The sequence below is a fragment of the Ranitomeya variabilis genome, chromosome 4, assembly GCF_051348905.1.
Source record: "Ranitomeya variabilis isolate aRanVar5 chromosome 4, aRanVar5.hap1, whole genome shotgun sequence".
Taxonomy (NCBI): domain Eukaryota; kingdom Metazoa; phylum Chordata; class Amphibia; order Anura; family Dendrobatidae; genus Ranitomeya; species Ranitomeya variabilis.
In genome coordinates this window covers 140328338-140345393 of record NC_135235.1, presented here as the reverse complement: position 1 = coordinate 140345393, position 17056 = coordinate 140328338, and the positions used below count along the sequence as shown (strand labels likewise).

Here is a 17056-nt window from a genome sequence, read left to right as displayed (position 1 = left end):
GCTTCGGTCTTACAGCACGACTCCTACTGGTATTTCTCCTTTTGCGTGATCTCGTTTCTCACTCAGCACAATCTATCTCGCTTCTAATCCTTCCTTGGGCACCGCCGCTATGCTGAGCAGGCACGGTCCCGTTACGTTCGTTCAAGTTGCCAAGCCTCTGTCAGGATCCCACCCCTGACAGAGACCCTACTGTATCTTCCCCCACAACACCCTCTGCCACAAGGTGTTGCCTGGTTCCAACCCAGTCAGCTTTCTGATCTAACTTCCTGCCTGACCCCCAGTTTACCCACTATGGTGGGGAGTGGCCTAGTGAATAGAACCCTTAGCTCCCCCCGGAGGCCCGACTGTGAAATGTATTGGTGTCTGTGATACCTGATCAGATGAACTCCTTCAGTGCCATCAGACGCACCATAGCTCCCCATAGTGGCGGAGCCACAGTACTGCAACGACCAGGACTCTGGGGCGCTGCACTTCCTCTCAAGGAGTTCCTGGAATCCATGCTTCCACACACCTTGCGCAGGGTGAGCTGGTTCTCGTTTCCTTTTTTACTGTATAGAATGTAGGTGAAGTGTTATGACCTGGTGGTTACGGAGAAGCACTGATATGACCTGGTGGGTAAAATGACTCATGGGACAAGCTCTGAGGAGGTGGTAGCTTTACTGACCGCAGTTCCTAATCCTAACACCAACACTAGAAATAGCCATGGAGTGTTCCTGACTCTCCCTAGACACCTCGTCACAGCCTAAGAACTAACTACCCCTAAAGATGGAAACAGAAACCTATCTTGCCTCAGAGAAATTCCCAAAAGGAAAGATAGCCCCCCACAAATATTAACTGTGAGTAGAGAGGGAAATTACATACACAGAAATGAAAACAGATTTTAGCAAAGGGGGCCAATTCTAATCTAGATAGACAGAAATAGAAAAGTATACTGTGCGGTCAGTATTAAAAACTAAAAATCCATGCAGAGTTTACAAAAAAGATCTCCACACCGACTCACAGTGTGGAGGGGCAAATCTGCTTCCCCAGAGCTTCCAGCTAGCCTGAGTATTTCATAATGACAAGCTGGACAAAAAGAAACATAACTTAAACTGAGCAGTAAAGTCCAAAGCAAATGGACAACCAAAGAACTAGCAAGAACTTATCTTATGCTGAAATGGACAGGCCATCAGAGAAATCCAAGGAGAGATCTGAATCCAACCCAGAGAACATTGACAGCTGGCATGAACTACAGACCAGAGCCAAGTTAAATAGCAAGGCCAGGGGAGCCGATTAGTGAAAGCAGCTGCTACGGCTAAACTCAAAGAGCAGCAGTTCCACTCGAAACCACCAGAGGGAGCCCAAGGGCAGAACTCACAAAAGTACCATTCATAACCACAGGAGGGAGCCCAAGAACGGAATTCACAACAGTACCCCCCCTTGAGGAGGGGTCACCGAACCCTCACCAGAGCCCCCAGGCCGATCAGGATGAGCCAAATGAAAAGCATGAACCAAATCGGCAGCATGGACATCGGCGGCAAAAACCCAAGAATTATCCTCCTGGCCATAACCCTTCCACTTGACCAGATACTGAAGCTTCCGCCTCGAAAGACGAGAATCCAAAATCTTCTCCACCACATATTCCAACTCCCCCCCAACCAACACCGGAGCAGGAGGGTCAACGGAGGGGACCATGGGCACCACATATCTCTGCAACAAAGATCTATGGAACACATTATGAATGGAAAAAGAAGCTGGAAGGGCCAAACGAAAAGACACCGGATTGATAATTTCAGAAATCTTATAAGGACCAATAAAGCTGGGCTTGAACTTAGGGGAAGAAACCTTCATAGGAACATGACGAGAAGACAACCAGACCAAATCCCCAACACGAAGCCGGGGACCAACGCACCGACGACGGTTAGCAAAACGTTGAGCCTTTTCCTGAGACAACGTTAAATTGTCCACCACATGAGTCCAAATCCGCTGCAACCTGTCCACCACAGAATCCACACCAGGACAGTCCGAAGGCTCAACCTGCCCCGAAGAAAAACGAGGATGAAAACCGAAGTTACAAAAGAAAGGCGAAACCAAGGTAGCCGAACTAGCCCGATTATTAAGGGCAAACTCAGCCAACGGCAAGAAGGTCACCCAATCATCCTGATCAGCAGACACAAAGCATCTCAAATAGGTTTCCAAGGTCTGATTGGTTCGCTCCGTTTGGCCATTTGTCTGAGGATGAAATGCTGAGGAAAAAGACAAATCAATGCCCATTCTAGCACAAAAGGACTGCCAAAACCTAGAAACAAACTGGGAACCTCTGTCAGACACAATATTCTCCGGAATGCCATGCAAACGAACCACATGCTGAAAGAATAATGGAACCAAATCAGAGGAGGAAGGCAACTTAGGCAAAGGTACCAAATGGACCATCTTAGAAAACCGGTCACAAACCACCCAGATGACAGACATCTTCTGAGAAACAGGAAGCTCAGAAATAAAAGCCATGGAAATATGCGTCCAGGGCCTCCCAGGGACCGGCAAAGGCAAAAGCAACCCACTAGCACGGGAACAGCAGGGCTTGGCCTGGGCACAGGTCCCACAGGACTGCACGAAAGAACGCACATCCCGCGACAAGGAAGGCCACCAAAAGGACCTGGCAACCAAATCTCTGGTACCAAAAATCCCAGGATGACCAGCCAATACAGAACAATGAATCTCAGAAATTACCTTATTAGTCCATCTATCAGGAACAAACAGTTTCCCCACTGGACAGCGGTCAGGTTTATCAGCCTGAAACTCCTGAAGCACCCGCCGCAAATCAGGGGAGATGGCAGAAAGAATCACCCCCTCCTTGAGAATACCAGCCGGCTCAAGGACTCCCGGAGAATCAGGCAAAAAACTCCTAGAAAGGGCATCAGCCTTCACATTCTTAGATCCCGGAAAATACGAGACCACAAAATCAAAACGGGAGAAAAACAGAGACCATCGAGCTTGTCTAGGATTCAACCGCTTGGCAGACTCGAGGTAAATCAGATTCTTATGATCGGTCAAGACCACAACGCGATGCTTAGCTCCCTCAAGCCAATGTCGCCACTCCTCAAATGCCCACTTCATAGCCAACAATTCCCGATTGCCGACATCATAATTACGCTCAGCAGGCGAAAACTTTCTGGAGAAGAAAGCACACGGTTTCATCAAAGAGCCATCAGAACTTCTCTGAGACAAAACGGCCCCTGCCCCAATCTCAGAAGCGTCAACCTCAACCTGAAAAGGGAGAGAAACATCTGGCTGACGCAGCGCCGGGGCAGAAGTAAAACGACGTTTAGGCTCCTGAAAGGCCTCCACAGCCGCAGAGGACCAATTCACCACATCAGCACCTTTCTTCGTCAAATCGGTCAGAGGTTTAACCACACTAGAAAAATTAGCAATGAAGCGGCGATAAAAATTAGCAAAGCCCAAAAATTTCTGTAGGCTCTTCACAGATGTGGGTTGAGTCCAATCATGAATGGCCTGGACCTTAACAGGGTCCATTTCAATAGCCGAGGGAGAAAAAATGAAACCGAAAAAAGAAACCTTCTGAACTCCAAAAAGGCACTTAGACCCCTTCACAAACAATGCATTAGCACGAAGGATCTGAAATACCATCCTGACCTGCTTCACATGAGACTCCCAATCATCGGAAAAAAACAAAATATCATCCAATTATACAATCATGAATTTATCCAGATAATCCCGGAAAATATCATGCATAAAGGACTGAAACACAGATGGAGCATTAGAGAGCCCGAAAGGCATCACAAGATATTCAAAATGGCCTTCGGGCATATTAAATGCTGTTTTCCATTCATCACCCTGTTTAATACGAACAAGATTATACGCCCCTTGAAGGTCGATCTTGGTAAACCAGCTAGCCCCCTTAATCCGAGCAAACAAATCAGAAAGCAAAGGTAAAGGGTACTGGAATTTGACCGTGATCTTATTGAGAAGGTGATAATCTATACAGGGCCTCAAGGAGCCATCCTTCTTGGCAACAAAAAAGAACCCCGCTCCCAACGGTGACGAAGACGGGCGAATATGCCCCTTCTCCATGGACTCCTTTACATAACTCCACATAGCGGCATGCTCTGGCACAGACAGATTGAAGAGTCGACCCTTGGGGAACTTACAGCCAGGAATCAAGTTAATAGCACAATCACAGTCCCTATGAGGAGGTAGGGAACTGGACTTGGGCTCATCAAATATATCCTGGAAATCCGACAAAAACTCAGGAACTTCAGAAGAGGGGGAAGAGGAAATTTACATCAAAGGAATATCACAATGCATCCCTTGGCAACCCCAACTAGTCACAGACATAGATTTCAAATCCAGCACCGGATTATGTAGCTGTAACCATGGAAAACCCAGCACAACAACATCATGCAAATTATGCAACACCAAAAAGCAAATATTTTCCTGATGTGCTGGAGCCATGTACATGGTCAACTGAGTCCAGTACTGAGGTTTATTCTTGGCCAATGGCGTAGCATCTATCCCCCTCAAGGGAATAGGGCTCTGCAAAGGCTCCAAGGAAAAACCACAGCGTTTGGCAAATTCTAAGTCCATCAAGTTCAAGGCAGCACCAGAATCCACAAATGCCATTACAGAAAAGGACGACAATGAGCAAATCAGGGTAACAGACAAGAGAAATTTAGGCTGTACAGTACTAATGGTAACAGACCTAGCGACCCTCTTAGTACGCTTCGGACAATCAGAAATAGCATGAGTAGAGTCACCACAGTAAAAACACAGCCCATTTTGACGTCTGAATTCCTGCCGTTCTGCTCTAGTCAAAATCCTATCACATTGCATAGACTCAGGACTCAGCCCAGAGGACACCGCCATATGGTGCACCACCTTACACTCGCGCAGGCGCCGATCAATCTGAATGGCCAGAGACATTGATTCGTTCAAACCAGCAGGTGTGGGGAACCCCACCATAACATCTTTAAGGGCTTCAGAAAGACCCTTTCTGAAACTAGCTGCTAGGGCATCCTCATTCCATTTTGTGAGCACAGACCACTTTCTAAATTTCTGGCAGTATACTTCTGCTGCTTCCTGACCCTGACACAGAGCCAGCAAGATTTCTTCTGCCTGATCCACAGAATTAGGTTCGTCATACAGCAGTCTGAGTGCTTGAAAAAATGCATCTACATTGAGCAATGCAGGATTCCCTGGCTCAAGGGAGAATGCCCAATCCTGCAGGTCTCCACGCAGCAGAGAAATGACAATCTTCACCTGCTGAATGGGGTCACCAGAGGAACGGGGTTTCAGAGCAAAAAACAATCTGCAATTATTTTTAAAGTTCAAAAATTTAGATCTATCCCCAGAAAGCAAATCAGGAATAGGAATTCTAGGCTCAGAAACCGGAATCTGAACAACATAATCTTGGATACTCTGTACCCTTGCAGCGAGATGATCGACACGCGAGGACAAACCCTGAACCTCCATATCAGCACCAGAATCCTGAACCACCCAAAGATTAAGGGGAAAAAAAAGACAAAACAAGCTGCAAAGGAAAAAAAAATGGCTCAGAACTTTCTTTTCCCTCTTTTGAGATGCATTCAACACATTGTGGGCCAGCTGTACTGTTATGACCTGGTGGTTACGGAGAAGCACTGATATGACCTGGTGGGTAAAATGACTCATGGGTAGTGTTGAGCGATACCGTCCGATACTTGAAAGTATCGGTATCGGAAAGTATCGGCCGATACCGGCAAAATATCGGATCCAATCCGATACCGATACCCGATACCAATACAAGTCAATGGGACTCAAGTATCGGACGGTATCCCTGATGGTTCCCAGGGTCTGAAGGAGAGGAAACTCTCCTTCAGGCCCTGGGAACCATATAAATGTGTAAAAGAAAGAATTAAAATAAAAAATATTGCTATACTCACCTGTCCGACGCAGCCGGGACTTCAGCGAGGGAACCGGCAGCGTTGTTTGTTTAAAAATCGCGCTATTACTTGGTTACGTGAATTCCCGGCTTGTGATTGGTCAGGTCGGCCATGTTGCCGGGACGCGGACCAATCACAGCAAGCCGTGACGAAATTACGTCACGGCTTGCTGTGATTGGTCCGCGTCCCGGCAATATGGCCGCCCTGACCAATCACAAGCCGGGACGTCACGGGAGGCTGGACACGCGCTCATTTTAAAATGGGCGCGTGTCCAGCCTCCCGTGACGTCACGGCTTGTGATTGGTTGCGCCGCGATCAACCAATCACAAGCCGGGAGGCTGGACGCGCTCATTTTGAAATGGGCGCGTGTCCAGCCTCCCGTGACGTCACGGCTTGTGATTGGTTGCGCCGCGATCAACCAATCACAAGCCGGGAGGCTGGACGCGCTCATTTTGAAATGGGCGCGTGTCCAGCCTCCCGGCTTGTGATTGGTTGACCGCGACGCAACCAATCACAAGCCGTGACGTCACGGGAGGCTGGACACGCGCCCTTTTTAAAATGAGCGCGTTTCCAGCCTCCCGTGACGTCACGGCTTGTGATTGGTTAATGGCGGCCATGTTGCCGGGACGCGGACCAATCACAGCAAGCCGTGACGTATTTTCGTCACGGCTTGCTGTGATTGGTCCGCGGCCCGGCAACATGGCCGCCCTGACCAATCACAAGCCGGGACTTCGCGTAACCATGTAAAAGCGGGAATTTTAAACAAACAACGCTGCCGGTTCCTGCGCTGAGGTCCCGGCTGCGTCGGACAGGTGAGTATAGCAATATTTTTTATTTTAATTCTCTATTTTACACATTTTAACATTAATGTTGTTCCGATACCCGATACCCGATACCACAAGAGTATCGGAATCCCGGTATCGGAATTCTGATACAGCAAGTATCGGCCGATACCCGATACTTGCAGCATCGGAATGCTCAACACTACTCATGGGACAAGCTCTGAGGAGGTGGTAGCTTTACTGACCGCAGTTCCTAATCCTAACACCAACACTAGAAATAGCCGTGGAGTGTTCCTGACTCTCCCTAGACACCTCGTCACAGCCTAAGAACTAACTACCCCTAAAGATGGAAACAGAAAACTATCTTGCCTCAGAGAAATTCCCAAAAGGAAAGATAGCCCCCCACAAATATTAACTGTGAGTAGAGAGGGAAATGACATACACAGAAATGAAAACAGATTTTAGCAAAGGGGGCCAATTCTAATCTAGATAGACAGAAATAGAAAAGGATACTGTACGGTCAGTATTAAAAACTAAAAATCCACGCAGAGTTTACAAAAAAGATCTCCACACCGACTCACAGTGTGGAGGGGCAAATCTGCTTCCCCAGAGCTTCCAGCTAGCCTGAATATTTCATAATGACAAGCTGGACAAAAAGAAACATAACTTAAACTGAGCAGTAAAGTCCAAAGCAAATGGACAACCAAAGAACTAGCAAGAACTTATCTTATGCTGAAATGGACAGGCCATCAGAGAAATCCAAGGAGAGATCTGAATCCAACCCAGAGAACATTGACAGCTGGCATGAACTACAGACCAGAGCCAAGTTAAATAGCAAGGCCAGGGGAGCCGATTAGTAAAAGCAGCTGCTACGGCTAAACTCAAGGAGCAGCAGTTCCACTCGAAACCACCAGAGGGAGCCCAAGGGCAGAACTCACAAAAGTACCATTCATAACCACAGGAGGGAGCCCAAGAACGGAATTCACAACAGTGAAGTCTGCCCAGCAACACAGCAGGCATGGAGACAGTCTGAGGGGTAAGTTAGGCAGTAGGCTGCTAGGATGGCCAACATGAACCTGTTACTCTGAGCAGCGGATTGCCATATTGTATATACCTATGTGTCATCTCCTCCTGTATATAGTATTGCCATAGCACCCTTCAGTGCAAATCAGTCTGTCGGCCTGGGGACCTCAAGATGGATGTCATTGGCTTTAGTCGCACTAAGCCTGTGGAGCTACAGGTAAAGATGGACACAAACTCTCAGAGTCAGGTGGTGATGGAATCCAGAGGCACTGCTTGTGGTGGAGAAGAATTCCTAATGCTACAGGAGTTAGCAAGAGGGATGCTCTACCCATACTGAGAATTAGGCCTGAAGTTATGTCCGGTACCTGAGGGAAAGACTGAAAAATGTTGGTGTCACCTGGTTTGTGTGCTGTGAAGGTTTTGGAAGCTTAAAGTCTGGAGCCAGTGGAGACCTATGGGCCACAAGTAAGTGTGATGCACCCCACACACAGCAGCACACCGGGACTGGGACACAATTTTCCTGTAGGATACCAGAGTGTACAAAAGCAAGACCCCAAGACTTCCTCACTTAGGCACATTACTGTTATGATCCGGTGACCTTGGAGCCGCATGAGACTTTCTCAGGAGTAGGTGGAACCTGTACTGACCGCAAACCCTAAACTGTCACCGCAACTAGAAGTAGCCGTGGGGTGTACCTAACACATCCTAGACACCTCGACACAGCCGGAGGACTAAATACTCCTATAGATGGAAATGGGAATTCTATCTTGCCTCAGAGCAGAACCCCAAAGGATAGGCAGCCCCCCACAAATATTGACTGTGAGTATTAGAGGAAAGACACACGCAGGCAGAAATCAGGATTTAGCAAAAGAGGCCACGCTAGCTAAATAGGAAAGGATAGGACAGAATACTAAGCGGTCAGTATTAAAACCCTAAAAATATCCACAGCAGATAATACAAAAATTCCACCATCTAACTAAAGACATGGAATGTATATCTGCATCTCCTGAGAATCCAACTTGACTGAAATATCCAAACACAGTCTAAGCTGGACAAGAAAAAACATTGAATAGTACTGAATTGTGTGTGCTGCAGAAACAAAACCAGACACTTATCTTAGCTGATTTGGCAGCAGGGCAGGAGGAACCAGACAGAGATGCAAAACCTCCAAGAACAATTGACAACTGGCAAGGGCTAATGAATCCTGCACACCTAAATATCCCAGTCAGAGCTGCAATCAGCAGGGACACCTGCCCAGGATTGCAACCCAGGGACAACTGCATTACTACCAACAACCACCGGAGGGAACCCAAGAGCAGAATTCACAACACATTACAATTGCACACAGAGAAAGCTGTCAGTCACTGATATGAACGCCCAATGGACCAAAACCGAAAAAAAGCAAAGGCTGAAATGATGAAAACACAAGTTATACTGAATCTTCTCTCACTAAGCTACAGTGCCTTGCAAAAGTATTCGGCTCCCTGGAACTTTTCAACCTTTTCCCACATGTCATACTTCAAACATAAAGATACCAAATGTAAATTTTTAATGAAGAATAAACAACAAGTGGAACACAATTGTGAAGTTGAACAAAATTTATTGGTTATTTTAAATTTTTGAGGAAGTTCAAAAACTGAAAGTGGGGCGTGCAATGTTTTTCAGCCCCTTTACTTTCAGTGCTGCAAACTCACTCCAGAAGTTCATTGTGGATCTCTGAATGATCCAATGTTGTCCTAAATGCGTAATGATGATAAATATAATCCACCTGTGTGTAATCAAGTCTTCATATAAATGCACCTGCTCTGTGATAGTCTCAGGGTTCTGTTTGGAGCACAGAGAGCATCATGAAGACCAAGGAACACAACAGGAAGATCTGTGATACTGTTGTGGAGAAGTTTAAAGCTGGATTTGGATACAAAATGATTCCAAAACTTTAAACATCCCAAGGAGCACTGTGCAAGCGATCATATTGAAATGGAAGGAGTATCATACCACTGCAAATTTACCAAGATCCAGCAGTCCCTCTAAACTTTCATCTCAAACAAGGAGAAGACTGATCAGAGATGCAGCCAAGAGGCCCAAAAACTTAAACTTATCCCAAGAAAAGACAAGATGAATGGAAAGATTATAGCTGTCAATACATTGTGAAACAAAAACTTTCACTGACTTGAGGAATATAATGGTCTTATCATTTATACCGGAAGGTGAAAAACACACACACACATATATATATATATATATATATATATATATATATAATCTTAAACTGCTAAAGCTTTGATCATTCTGCCTCCCAAAGATCACAATAATGCTTGTGTCGTGCTGCTGCAGTGCAGTATAGCGCAACCTCCACTGGGGGGGCGAGAGAGTGGTCATACAAGCCAAGTCAAAAAACCGTTAGAAGCAGAAGTACCAATACTAGTAGCAGTATACATGGTCAGGAACAAGACAGGGGGTTCAGCAATGGTCAGAAGCGGATAAGACAAAGACAGAAGGCAGAAGCGAGTCCGAATACGTAAATAGTAAAAAACTAGAGAATCAAACCAACAAAAAGGGAAACACTGGGAAAAGGGCGGACAGAGGGAGTCAACAGACACGGGGCAAGTCAGGGATCACAGCAGGACAGATCAAGAGCTACCAGAGTCAGGTTCACATGCCGAAGGCAGAACTACAGCTGACACCGCCAGCAGGATGCATCAGAGCTAAATAGCACACCTGAACCCAGAATGTGGCAGAGCAAAGTTAACCCTTAACATGATCTGCCCGGAAAAAGGTCAGACAGGATCAAACCCTGGAATGGATCATGACAGCTTGCTTCACATTCATCCTAAACTCTACACTGAGTACTTACATTAGGAGTTTCTGTGTAGATCACTAAAATATGTAATTCAGACAATCCCCCGATGGAAGATTCACTATAATGAGTCAGATGTAGACATTGTGTACGGAATCTGGCCATCTTTTCAGTGGTGCACAAATGCATGGTTGACAAGTTTTGTGAACAGCTGAAAAGGTATACCACGGAACAGAGGCCAGATGCATTCAGGATTATCTCTGCCGCATCATTATAGTGAATGGATCCATTAGCATTTCATCTGAATCGCGTATTTCAGAGATTTAGATGGTGACCCTGATTTAGGTGTTTAGTGTACAGCACAGACTAAAAGTGAACACATCTTTAAAAGTGATCCAAAACATCATACACCCTAAAGTAGTACCAATAAAACTTTCAACTCAACCCACAAAATAAAATTCCCCTACACAAGTCCGTCATCTGTTATTGGCATTAAATGGGGTTTTAAAATTAGGTTCAGAAAAAGCCACATTGCTCTCCCCGAAAAGAAATCAAGTGAAATCTGCACTCCCAAATCTGAATGCCCTCCTCCCTTCTTTGCCCCTCAATGTGCCTAAACCGCAATTATCCAACTATGGGGTATTATCCAAAATGGGTTCATTTGTGGGGGATTTCTGCTGTTTTGGCATCTCAGAGGCTCTGCAAACGTGACATGGTGTTCGCAATCAATTATCGCAAAAATTGCACAACAAAATTCAACTAGCTCTCCTTCCCTTCCAATACTTCCAGTTACCCAAGCAGTAGTTTCTGACCACATATAGGGTATCAGTATACCCAAGAAAATAGCACAAAAATGATGGGTTCCAGTTTCTCCTGTTGCTCTTGTGAAAACGATAAATTTGGGGCTAAAATAACATTTTCATGAAAAAAAAACTGCAATATTTCATTTTCATGGCCCAATATTCTTAAACTCTATGAAGCACCAAAGGGTTTAAGATGCTCATTAGAAACCTAGATTAATTCCTTGAGGGGTCTAGATTCTAAAATGGGGTCATTTGTGGGGGAGGATCAAAGTGCACTGAAAAACAGTCCTGCTGTGCACTCAGACAATAGGTTCCAACCACATATGGGGGTATCAGTGTACTCAGGTGAAATTGCACAACAATTTTTAGGATCCATTTTTCCTTCTCTTACCCTTGTGAAGATTTGGGGCAAAAGCAACATTTTTGTGGATTAAACATTATTTTTCATTTTGATAGCTCAATGTTAGAAAATTCCCAAACTTGCATGTTGAATTAAAATGCTTACCACCAGGATAAATTCCTTGAGGAGTGCAGTATCCAAAATGGGGTCAATTGTGCAGGGTTTCTGCTACTTTGGAACATCGGGGCCTTTGCAAATAGAATGCTGTGTCCACAGTCTATGCCATCTATATCAGCCAACAAGACTGGAACGTCAGGCTCCAAACCAATCTGACTATCAAAAATTCAGGCACAACAGCATAGCCAGCCACTAAATAAATATAAAACTTAGCCTTTAATATGTATACCTAAAAACAGTTTAAATAAAACATTTGCTGAAAGTGCTCATGGTTAGCAGTGCACTAGAAAAAAATGGCACAATCTCACCCAATTGTCGCCTCACGATCTACTGGAGATTTCTGTAACCTCAGGATCCGGATGCAGGAGGGGGAGGTACACTAGGTTCTACTTTCCCTGTCGTGCCCAGTGTAAAAAAACTCCCGCCCTGATAGGAGACATATCAGTGATAGATGTCTTTCTCAATTTGGTCACGAGTGATATTAAGGGAATAGGGAAGGCGCATGTACCACATAATTTATCTAAAGATCAAATAAAGGCACTGTGTGATCTCGAAAGAGACACCTCCATAGTAATAAAACCCTCAGACAAAGGGGGAAATGTGGTTGTTATGGATGTAAGCCAATATAGGAACATGTGCCTTTCCCTGCTCCAGGACTCCTCAACGTATAAAATAATAAAAGGTAACCCGACAGTTACATGTATTGATGCACTCACAAAGTTGCTATTGAGAGCGAAAACCAACCAATTGATCTCTCAAGACGAATTTTCTTTTCTTCTCCCTCAGTATCCAGTCATGGCTACGTTTTATAGCCTCCCGAAGGTACATAAAGGCTATACTCCTCTAAGAGGAAGGCCAATAGTCTCCGGAATAAGGAGTATTTGTAACAACCTAGGGATATATGTTGATCACATTCTAAAACCATTTGTGAGCACACTCCCTTCATTTATTCGGGATACGACTGACCTCCTCCAGAAATTAGAGGGTATACCCATCGAAAACGAAACCATGCTGGCAAGTATTGATGTGGAAACATTGTACTCGTCAATTCCACATGAGCATGGAATACGGGGAGTAAAGCACTTCCTTAGCTCAAGAGGGTGCCAATTTGACAATCATAGCCAATTTGTCATAGAACTTCTGGAATTCTCTCTCAGAAACAATTTCTTTACCTTTGATGGAAGAACCTACCACCAGCTCAGGGGCACTGCAATGGGTAATCCAGCAGCACCAAGTTATGCAAATTTGTTCCTGGGCTGGTGGGAGGATACAGTAGTCTTCTCAGAGGTACTGAATGGGTTTACCAGGTTCATAGACCTGTGGGTAAGATTCATTGACGATGTTTTTATCTTATGGAGTGGTACGAATGATATGTTTGAATCATTTGTAGCAGCTTTAAACATAAACGAAATCGGCCTTCGATTCACCTCCGTAATTGAAACGCACAGGTTACCATTTCTTGATATATGCATTGGTAAATCAATAGAGGAAGGGGTCCTAACAACCTCCATCTATCGCAAACCCACCTCGACAAATTCTTTGTTGAGGTGGGATAGCCACCACCCACTGGCACAGAGAAGAGCAATACCGAAAGGGCAATATCTTAGAATGAAATGCAACTGCTCAGAGAACAATAACTTCAGATACTGGGCAAATGATCTAAGAGAGAGATTCCAGAAGAGAGGCTACCCTGACAGGGTCCTTAGGGAATCATTCCAACTGGCACAAACAAAGCCTAGAGAGGATTTATTGAAAACAAAGATGAAAAATGAGGAGAATCCGGGGACTATCCGTATGATTACCACATATGATAATGGGGCATCAGCTGTACGGGAGGTCCTGAAAAGGCACTGGAATGTTTTGTTAATGGATCCAGATTTGGCTAGGGTCGTTGGGGAGACACCCCAAATTATGTACAAAAAGGGTAGGTCTCTAAAAGACAGACTGGTACACAGCCATCTAACTAAACTTGAGGCAGGAGAAACATGGTTACCCGAAAAACCAAAAGGTTGTTATAAATGTGGGCGATGTGTTGCATGCGCATCTATACAAACAGGAAAGGAGTTTATAAATGATATAACAAAAGAAAAATTCATGGTTAAACAATTTATAAACTGTAGAACAACAGGGGTAATCTATAAGGCTTCATGCGTCTGTGGTAAATCCTATGTGGGTAAGACAATCAGAGAATTTAGACGGAGAGTGGGGGAGCATTTGGGGGATATACGCAATGACAGAGACACTCCCTTGGCAAAACATGTGAATAGCTGTCATGGCGGGAACTGTGGAGTCGTCAGATTCATGGGTATCGATCAAGTCAGAGCACCGAGTAGAGGTGGTAATTATGACAAAATGATTCTGCAAAGAGAATGTCGGTGGATTTACTGGCTAGATACCCAATGCCCCTCAGGTCTAAATGAGCAACTTAATTTTAGCTGTTTCTTATGAATTAGCCTCTTTGGTTTAAAATATAAGTGGACGGAAGGGGAGAAGGACATCAGACTAGGCCAAGTGAAACGACCCGTGAAATAGGTTGTACCTATGACCTATACATCTGAGCCCCGGCTGCATAAACAGAATAAAGGGGCACACGGTCTTACTGTAATAATGGTTGGCATATAGAATGAGGGGTGAATAAAATATGCCGGACAGTGGATCTAATATATGTATGCCGAGAGGTGGAAAGGTACCTTGACACAAAGTGGTGTGTTCTAATATTACTGTAATTTTATATGCATCTCAGCAGTGATATTGTAATAGGAAACGGGGTTATATAGATAGAGACAATCGGTCCGCAGAATCTAGTAGTTGCAGAAGCTTACCAAGCATTTATGCAGCTTTTAACCACAATAAGTAAGAAGCACCAGCGCAATACTCAACTGGGTTTTTTAGTTGAAGGGATACGCGCAGATGGCTAATAAGAATCTGCTGATTGAGACCTGGGATGCTGAACACACGCTGGGTTGGTAAGGAGCTATGTGCAAACCAATACCTGAGGTCATGTGATCTAGCAGCTAAAGCACAAGCGTGGTTGGTAACCGGAGTCTGTTGCCAACCAGGACCTGCGGTCATGTGACCGGGTATGCAAAGCGCAGGCACTAATAATAGAAGCTTTTAGCCGACCAGGACCTGTGGTCATGTGACCAACAAACGGAGGTGTGGCTGTAGCTTAATAGCGATGGTATAGAGATAAAATCTCAAAATAAACATCAGCGCAGCGTTGAGCATATGAAAGCATGGTAAATGCAAAGCGCAGGCACTAATAATAGAAGCTTTTAGCCGACCAGGACCTGTGGTCATGTGACCGAGTATGCAAAGAGCAGGCACTAATAATAGAAGCTTTCAGCCGACCAGGACCTGTGGTCATGTGACCAACAAACAGAGGTGTGGCTGCAGCTCAATAGCGATGGTATAGAGGTAAACACTCAAAATAAACACCAGCGCAGCGCTGAGCATATGAATGCATGGTAAATGAAAGCCCCAGAAGCAGCACTAAACCCCGTACTTTATGTAAATCACCATATAAACGTAGACTGAGATGGGGACACCCAGGAAGTGATGACAGACACCAATGGATGGTACCGCCCACAATACTATATAATGGCAACCACAATCAAACAGGAGAGAGACTGCTCTACCTTTACACCAAGGCACCTATATTCTAGAGAGGTTATGTCTGCCACTGCAGAATACCCTTACTAACCTGGACAACTTCCCCTGATGAACCCCCTGAACAGGGGAGGAAACGCGTTGGGAAGAAGAAGGGAGACATTTTTTCCAGGGTGGCTACATCTATCAAGGGCATTATAGAAAAACAGGCTCACGCTTGGGTACTGCCCTTGTCAGGGCGGGAGTTTTTTTACACTGGGCACGACAGGGAAAGTAGAACCTAGTGTACCTCCCCCCTCCTGCATCCGGATCCTGAGGTTACAGAAATCTCCAGTAGATCGTGAGGCGACAATTGGGTGAGATTGTGCCATTTTTTTCTAGTGCACTGCTAACCATGAGCACTTTCAGCAAATGTTTTATTTAAACTGTTTTTAGGTATACATATTAAAGGCTAAGTTTTATATTTATTTAGTGGCTGGCTATGCTGTTGTGCCACAGTCTATGCCAGCCAAATTTACACTCCAAAAATCACCTAGTGACCCTTCCATTCCAAGCTTTGCTGTGTGCTCAAACAAAAACTTCTGATCACATGTGGGGGTATTCGCGTATTCAGGAGACATTGCACAACAATTTGTACTGTGAATTTTCTCCATTTAATCTATGAAAAATGAAAAATGTTGGGATAAAGCGACATTTAAGTGAGAAAAAAAATGTTTTCTTCTAATTTGCAATAATTCTTGAGAAGCACCTAAAGGGTTAACTAGCTTTCTGAATACAGCTTTGAATATGATGAGAGGTGCAGATTTTAAAATGCAGTGTTTGGGTGTTTTCCGACATATAGACCCCTCAAAGTCAGGTTAAAAGTGAAAGTGAAGTGGTCTCTACAAGTATACAGTAGATTTTGTAAATTTCATTGAAAAAATGAAAAATTGTTGCTAAACTTTTAATCCTTCTAGTATCTTAACTAAAGAAGTTCTTACAAGAATGATGCTGATGTAAAGTAGATATGTGGTATGGTAAATGTTATTCATTAATTATTTTGTTTGGTTCAAGGGCATAAAAATTCAAATTTCAAAAATGAATGAAATTTTCATAATTTTTGTCCATTTTTTTTAATGCTTTCATAAATAAACCCAAATCATATTGACCTAAATTTTCTGTGTTCTTTAAGTACAACATTTCATGACAAAAATTCCCAGAACCACTTGGATATGTTAAAGCATTCCAGAGTTCTTACCACAAAAATTGAAAACTGGCTTCTGCTGAGAGGGTTAAACAAGCTTAAAAATCATTTCATCTGATGGACAAGTACTTTGCTCATTTATTAGATAATTGGCAGCCTGTTTTGATTGGCTGATTGTTGTCCAGTGTAAATGCACTTAATTATGACATCACAAGTTGGTTTCCTTAAAGCAGTGTTCCCCAACTCCAGTCCTCAAAAGCCACCAACAGATCATGTGTTCAGGATTTCCTTAGTATTGCCCAGATGATGAAATGATGGAATGATCATCTGGCAATACTATGGAAATCCTGAAAACATGACCTGTTAGTGGCTCTTGAGGACTGTGGTTGTAGAACACTGCCTTAAAGTATATGATTGTGACATA

At 44.4% G+C, this 17056-nt stretch overlaps 1 protein-coding gene across 1 annotated transcript in view; it reads right to left on the bottom strand.

Moving 5' to 3' along the window:
* The window catches only part of LOC143770062 (microsomal triglyceride transfer protein-like), a 225019-nt gene that overhangs the window by 154963 nt on the left and 53000 nt on the right, over positions 1-17056 (bottom strand). The window lies entirely within an intron of this gene.